We start from the raw sequence: 7,060 nt of genomic DNA on the forward strand, positions 1-7,060 counted from the left end.
ACTCTAGTTACTACCTAGATCTGATAATTATCTAAATTTCCTGTGGCAAAAAATACTCTGGGGAATAATGTATACCTTGCCAATGGCTGTGTGAACCTCATATTTGCTCTCTTTAAAATAATTGCACACCTTTGTAATGGTGATGACATTGTGCGGTAGGAGTATACCAAATTCACAGGTTTTGAAATAATTTCCATAATAATGTTTTTCTTCAGTGCCAGTGTATGAGAACTGTGTTCTTGGGAAAGCAATAAGAACATTAGCTATCTAATGTCTTGTAAGTAAAACTAAATTCCTTTAGAGGGCACTATTTACCTCCATGAAGTCTTACTGAAGTGTAGGCTTAGCTAGAGCTACAGTTTCTTATGTTTAAAGGGTATTTATTTAGTCTGATTTTTTAAAACACAGTTGTTGGATGAGACAAGCCCTGTGTAATGTCTCATGGTCCTTTGAAACATAAAATGGCTAATCAACAAAATGTTGTCATTAAGCACATTCACAAGTTTCACTTGCTCTGATGGACCTCTGTTTTAGGATCAATCCTCACTTTTTGTACGTATACCAAAGCACAGAATGAACACAAAAGGCACTGCACCCCACCGAGTGTATATGTCATTGTGTTCTTCATTAAAATACATTCAATTATTGTGAAGCTGTTGTTCTACATATGCTTACCTTGAATTCAGCCCAATCAAACTTAGCAGGACTTAGTTCTGAGTAGACATAAAGAAGGTTGTAGTGTAAACAGTGAGTGTGGTGTAATGCTTTGAGTGTTGGACTACAACCCTGCAGACCAGGGTTCAACTCTCCAGTTGGCCATGGAAACCCACTGGGTGACTTGGGCAAGTTATCTCTCTCAGCCTCAGAGGGAGGCAAAGGCAAACCCCCTCAGAACAAATCTCACCAAGAAAACCCCATGAGAGGGTTGCCATAAGTCAGCAATGACTTGAAGGCACACAAGAAGGGCTTAGTTCTCAGTAGACATACAGAAAGTCGTGATGTAATTGGTGACTGGGTCTAGCCCTGATGGCGCAGTGGTTAAATGCCTGAACTGCAACCATTTACTCAAAACCACAAGGTTGCGAGTTCAATACCAGTAAAAGGGCTCAAGCTCGACTCAGGCTTGCATCCTTCCAAGGTTGCTAAAATGAGTACCCAGATTGTTTGGGGCAATTAGCTTACAGTTGTAAACTGCTTAAACACTGCTAGTTTGGTATGAAGCGGTATATAAATGAAGCCATTTGTAATCAAGTTCCCATTCACATGTATTGAAAAAGAAATGTGACATAATGTGCAGTAATGTGTCTGGAAGCAAGAGTCAGCCTTAAATGAATAAAAAGGTGAGTGAATGTGTTCGCTGGTGAGGAACCACAAGCAAGAAGCTCACCTAAATTACGAGAATGTTAATGAGTTGGCAGAACCCTGGAGTTCAGAAAAGGTAGGCAGGATTAAGGCAGGTAGTGGTTTGAGTTTTGGACTACAACTCTGGAGGCCAAGGGTTCAATTCTCAGCTCGACCATTATTATTATTATTATTAACCTTTATTTATGAAGCGCTGTAAATTTACACATCGCTGTACATGCAATCTTTTTAGTTAGACGGTTCCCTGCCCTCAGGCTTACAATCTAAAAAGACATGACACAGAAGGAGAAGGGAGTGGTAGAGGGAGAGGGTAAGAGGTCCAGCAGTTCCTCTCTACCTCCGAGGCCTGGACCAAGGCAGATGGACCATGAAACCCACTCGGTGACCTTGGGCAAGTCACACTCTTTCAGCCTCAGGGTAAGACAGTGGCTTAACATCCTCTGAACAAATTTTGCCAAGAAGACCCATAAGCGCTTATGTTTGCAATCAGTCAGAAACATCTTGAATATACAGAGCAACAATAAAGTTGGCTGCCATACATTTAGATGCTGCAGCATAGGGCTATTAGATTTACTGAGAGTGGAAGGGACAATAAAAAGGGGAGTCAAGCTATTTGACCTGGGTGTGGACTGGGGCAATGTGTGGCCCTCCAAATGTTGCTAGACTGCAGCTCTTGGCTCTGTTGGCTAGAGATGATGGGAGATGCAGTCTAGCAACAGCAGCAGCAGCAGTAGAGCCACACTTTTGCCCATGCTGACCAGGATCCTGCTTCTTATATAATTTCCAAGCATGATCTACAGTAGATCTCTTCAGTCTTCTTTTTCAATATATATTATGTATAATGTTCACTTAATACACACCAAAAACATGTTGTATTTAAGAATACATGCCCATTTACATCCTTTTTAAATGGTGCTTACTTCCTGGCTGCAATGCCCCCATTGGGAAAAATGTAGGCTTTCTGTTAGTATTCTGTGAAGCATCTCTGTCACCAAACATTGTGCGCTGAATGATGGTCCTTCACATTGATGAACTGAAAATAGTTATCCTAGCCAACAAATCAGTTTTAGTTGCTGCTGCCTATGGCTCAGACTGTGAGACAGAAGTGTTGTCACTGTTCTTTAAAGCAAAGCAAAGAAAGTAAAGCTTCTTAACACATATGAATCACATTTGAATAGAGAATCTATTCAAAAATCAGTGTATAAAGTTCAAACATCCAACATCAATTTGAAAAGTAAATCCAAGTGGAAAACTAGCATAATGAAAGAGAGGGACTACTGTTCCCTTCCCCATTACTTCTTAGCAATTAGTTTGATGCTTGGTAATTGAAATTTGTGGAGCATACACTGTCCCAATACTGCTCTCGCATTGTTAAAATCTTGTTCTGGGCCTCCATGGTGCTTGGCAGATCCCAAGTGTCAACTTCCCAAATTCAAGACTCAGCCTCAATAAACAACATGTTTTGCATCATTTTATCTATTTCCATCAACACCTTTCTATCAGGAATGAACCATCACTTCCCCAGATAAGACTGTGCAAATATTTCTCTGCCCCTTCTCCCTGTCTTTCCAAGAATATAACTAGGAGAGATGGGAGCTAGGAGGAAAGATGTTTCTGATGAAAGAATTTTAACTAGGCTAAAATTTCAAACAATTCTCTGCCTGACTGGAGAAACTGAGTAGTTTCCATCTCCCATCCATTATTCCTGCCTGTTTGCCAAAGATGCAGTCACGTTTCTGCAATCATCAGCTCTTAGCTGTGTTGAAGAAAAAGTGTGAAGCAAATGTGAGTTTTCCTGTGGCACATGGGCATGCTGCCAAGGGACTAATGAAGGCTCATTCCAAGGAGAATTGTCAGTCTTTTTATCGGACTGGGTTGGTTCCCCCCCCCACCCCCAAGTCTTCCACCTTCATAAAGGCTACCTCTTATTTTGTTCCATTTTGCCATTGGGTGATGTAAGAAGGGAAGCCAAGCAGTTCCATTTCTTACATGTCAGACAGATGTTAATATGTTTATTACCCCTGACAATGTCTAGCAAAATGCTCTTCCATTTGAATGGGAAAATAATCATTTGCTGTTCCTGCTACTTCGGGAAATCCCACAGTACTTTAGGGATAGAATAAATAGGAGGAGGAGGAGATAACAGTGGGCAGCTACCTTCTATCAGGCCAGGGAAATGTTTGATATTTCTTTATACTTACTATTGCTTGTTCTCATGGGCAGCAGCTCTAAGGCAGAGCTTGTCCAGAAAAAGTTGCTATATATTTTTTTCAAAAGTTTTTTCTTTTGAGAAGAAATCTATAATTGTAGATTGTTGTTGTTGTTGTTGTTGTTAATTGCCCTCACGTTAGCCCTGACTCATGGCAACCCTGTGGATGAGACATCTCCGAGCCTTCTTGACCTCCACTATTCTACTTAGGTCTTGTAGATTCATGCCCACATCTTCTGTGATTGATTCTATCCATCTGGTGTGTGGTCTTCCGCTCTTTTTGCGCCTTCTACCTTTCCTAGCATTATTGTATTTTTCTAATGAGTCGTGCTTTCTCATGATGTGGCCAAAGTATGACAATCTCAATGTGATCATCTTGGCCTCCACGGAGAGGTCAATCTTGATAGGTTCAAGGACCCATTTGTTTGTCTTTGTGGCTGTCCATGGTATTCTCAGCACTCTTCTCCAGCACCACATCTCAAATGAGTTGATTTTATTTTTATCCACTTTCTTCACTGTCCAGATGTCACATGATAATGGGGAATACAATGGCTTGAACGACCCTAACTTTAATGCTCAGTTGTATATCTTTACTCTTTAAGGTTTTATTTAAATCTTTCATAGCTGCCCTTCCCATTCTTAGTCTTCTTCCTGACTGCAGTCTCCATTCTGATCAATGTTTGATCCAAGGTATGGAAAACCTTTATTTTGATTTCCTCATTGTCTAGGTTGAATTTATGCAGCTCCTCCATGGTCAATATTTTTATCTTCTTAATGTTCAGCAGCAAGCCTGCCTGGCACTTTCTTTTTTGACCTTCCCTAGTAATTGTTCAAATCGATGATGTTTTCTGCTAATATTATGGTGTCATCCACATATCTTAGATTGTTGATGTTCCTTCCTCCTATCTTCACTCCTCCTGCTTTTACATCTAAATTGCATGATGTTTTCTGCATACAAGTGAACAAGTAGGGTGATAAAATGCAGCCTTCCCTCAACCCCTTCCCAATTGGGAACCATTCTGCTTCTCCATATTCTATTTGAACTGTAGCTTCTTGTCCTAAGTACAGATTTCTCATCAGAACTATCAAATCTACTAGCACTCCAGTTTTCTTAACAGCACTGCATAGCTTGTCATGATCTATGCAGTCAAGCTTTATTGTAGTCTATACAGCACATGCTGATTTTCTTCTGGAATTCTTTGTTGCACTCTATTAACCATCATATGTTTGCAGTTTAGTCTCTAGCGTCTCTTTCTTTCCTAAACCATGCTTGCACCTCTGGGATTTCTCTGCATATATGATTGGAGTCTCTGTTGCAGAATTTTGAGCATGGTTTTGCTAGCATGGGAAATTAAAGTTATGGTCCTATAGTTGCTGAAGTATTTTGTGTCTCCTTTTTTGGAGATGGCGATGTACAGTCGGCCCTCAGTATCTGCGGACTTGCCATCCATAGAGTCAAGCATCTGTAGACAGCAAGCCTGTGTTGTCCCCAATGGTAGTGTGTGCACATGGCTGCACTGCCATTAGGGACAGCCCCAAGTTCTGTTGTCCCTAATGGTGGCATGGCTATGGGCACGCATTGCCACAGGACAACGGGGTCTGTTCCTAATGGCAGTGCAGCCACATGCATGCACCACCATTGGGGAAAACATGGGCATGAGCATCCATGGATTTTGGTGTGCATGGGGGGGAGGGTCCAGAACAGATCCCCTGTGGATACTAAGGGCTGACTGTATATTGATAGTTTCTAGTCTGTTGAGCACCATTTTGTTTTCCATATTTGTTGGCATAATTTAGTTAGCGCTACAGGTAATTCTGTCTGTGTGGACGCAAGCAAGTCAAATTATTTATTCTTCCCAATAGGATTCAGGCTATTATGTGTTTACAAGTTGTCTGTCACCAAGCAGAGTCATCTTCACATGATATGAAGCTAACAAAGGTCAGGCTAATAAAATCTAGACCAGTGGTTAGCAACTTTGGGTATCCCTTCTCTCACCCACAGCCGTCATGACCAATGGTCATGGATGCTGGGAATTATTGTCCAACAGTATCTGAGAACCTAAGTTTGGAAATCATATATCTAGACTAACTCAAGCAGAAAGTAGGAACTTATCAGATTTGTGTACAGCAAACAGCTCAAAACCTGAGCACACTATAACTTACAGATCATACCATGTATACTGTTGAAGATTTAAGCAAATAAAAGGCATTGTAGGAAATATTATCCCATTTCTTGTTTGACATTACTGTTGTACGGGGAAGTAAATACTTTTAGAGAAACACCGGTGAAAGATGTTAAAACATGATGCTGAAAGGCATCTCCTTAGCAGATCCCTTTCCTCCCCGTTTTAGAGATGAATGGATGAAATCATTTGGGAACCGCATTCTGGCTTTCATGTTTCAAGCAAACAGTCAACTACCACCAGTGAAAAATATGCAGCATAATTATATGTTTTATTTAATAATTAAAGACAACCCTATCAGGAGGTGCTAGAATTCAAAACACTGTATTAAAATAAGGATTTAACTTTGCTTCCAACCACTGGAATTGCAGGACTGATCCAGTAGCATTTTGTGTTTGTCATGATGATTCATCTTTTACACCAAATAGCTTTTTCTCTTTTTTTGGCTAACCATTGTTTCTTGTTCTGAAAGCTGTCTAAACATCCTCTCTCCTTTTCAATCAATGCAAGATTGCTATAGAGCATGTCTAAAAAGGTTCTAATACACCTGTTTTTCCCAGTTTTAAAGAATGTGGCACAGCCACTTCTGTGTCACATTAATACTGTGCTTTTCATGTGACTATATGTGTGACTGTAGAACAAAGTAGAAAGGCTTTTATATTGTTCTGTCTGAAAAATCAGATAATGGCCCTATTCAAACTTACATAAAATTTAATTATTGCGAAGACTATTTTATAATCCATACAAACATAATTCATTACTGAATTATGACTTGTCCAAGATTACCCAGTGGGTTTCCATGGCAGAGGGGGGATTCAAACCCTGGGCTCCTAGTCCAGCACTCAAACCACTACACTATGATGGCTGTCCAAAATAATACATGTACGGATTGAAGTTTTAATGTCACACATTTGTTTAGGACTACAATCCTATGGTCTGTAAGAGGGCACTCTTGAGAAGGCTATAGGGCTTCTTGGATATCATCTTCCAAAGATAGAAGTCTTTTGCTCACAGAGAGCGACTGAACGTCATAACCTTCTTCTGCAAAGCTGCAGAAAGCATGGGGAAATTATTATTTTCCAAGGCTTGTAACTTTTATGTCAGAAAAAGACCACAAAAGGGCAGTGTACCTCCGGGTAAATGAAGTTATCTTGTGCCCTGACATGCTTCTAGAAGAGGAGAGGAGCAGACCTTATCCATCTCACCCACCACTCACCAATAAGTAATAGGGGACCTTTGGGAGAGGACAGTAAAGGACTAAAAAGAACATTTGTCCCTTCCTTTCTGCCCTCCTTATATTAGTTCA

Source organism: Sceloporus occidentalis, unplaced genomic scaffold (genome assembly GCF_023333645.1).
Source record: "Sceloporus occidentalis isolate IW3139 unplaced genomic scaffold, rSceOcc1.0.p SCAF_6, whole genome shotgun sequence".
NCBI lineage: Eukaryota > Metazoa > Chordata > Lepidosauria > Squamata > Phrynosomatidae > Sceloporus > Sceloporus occidentalis.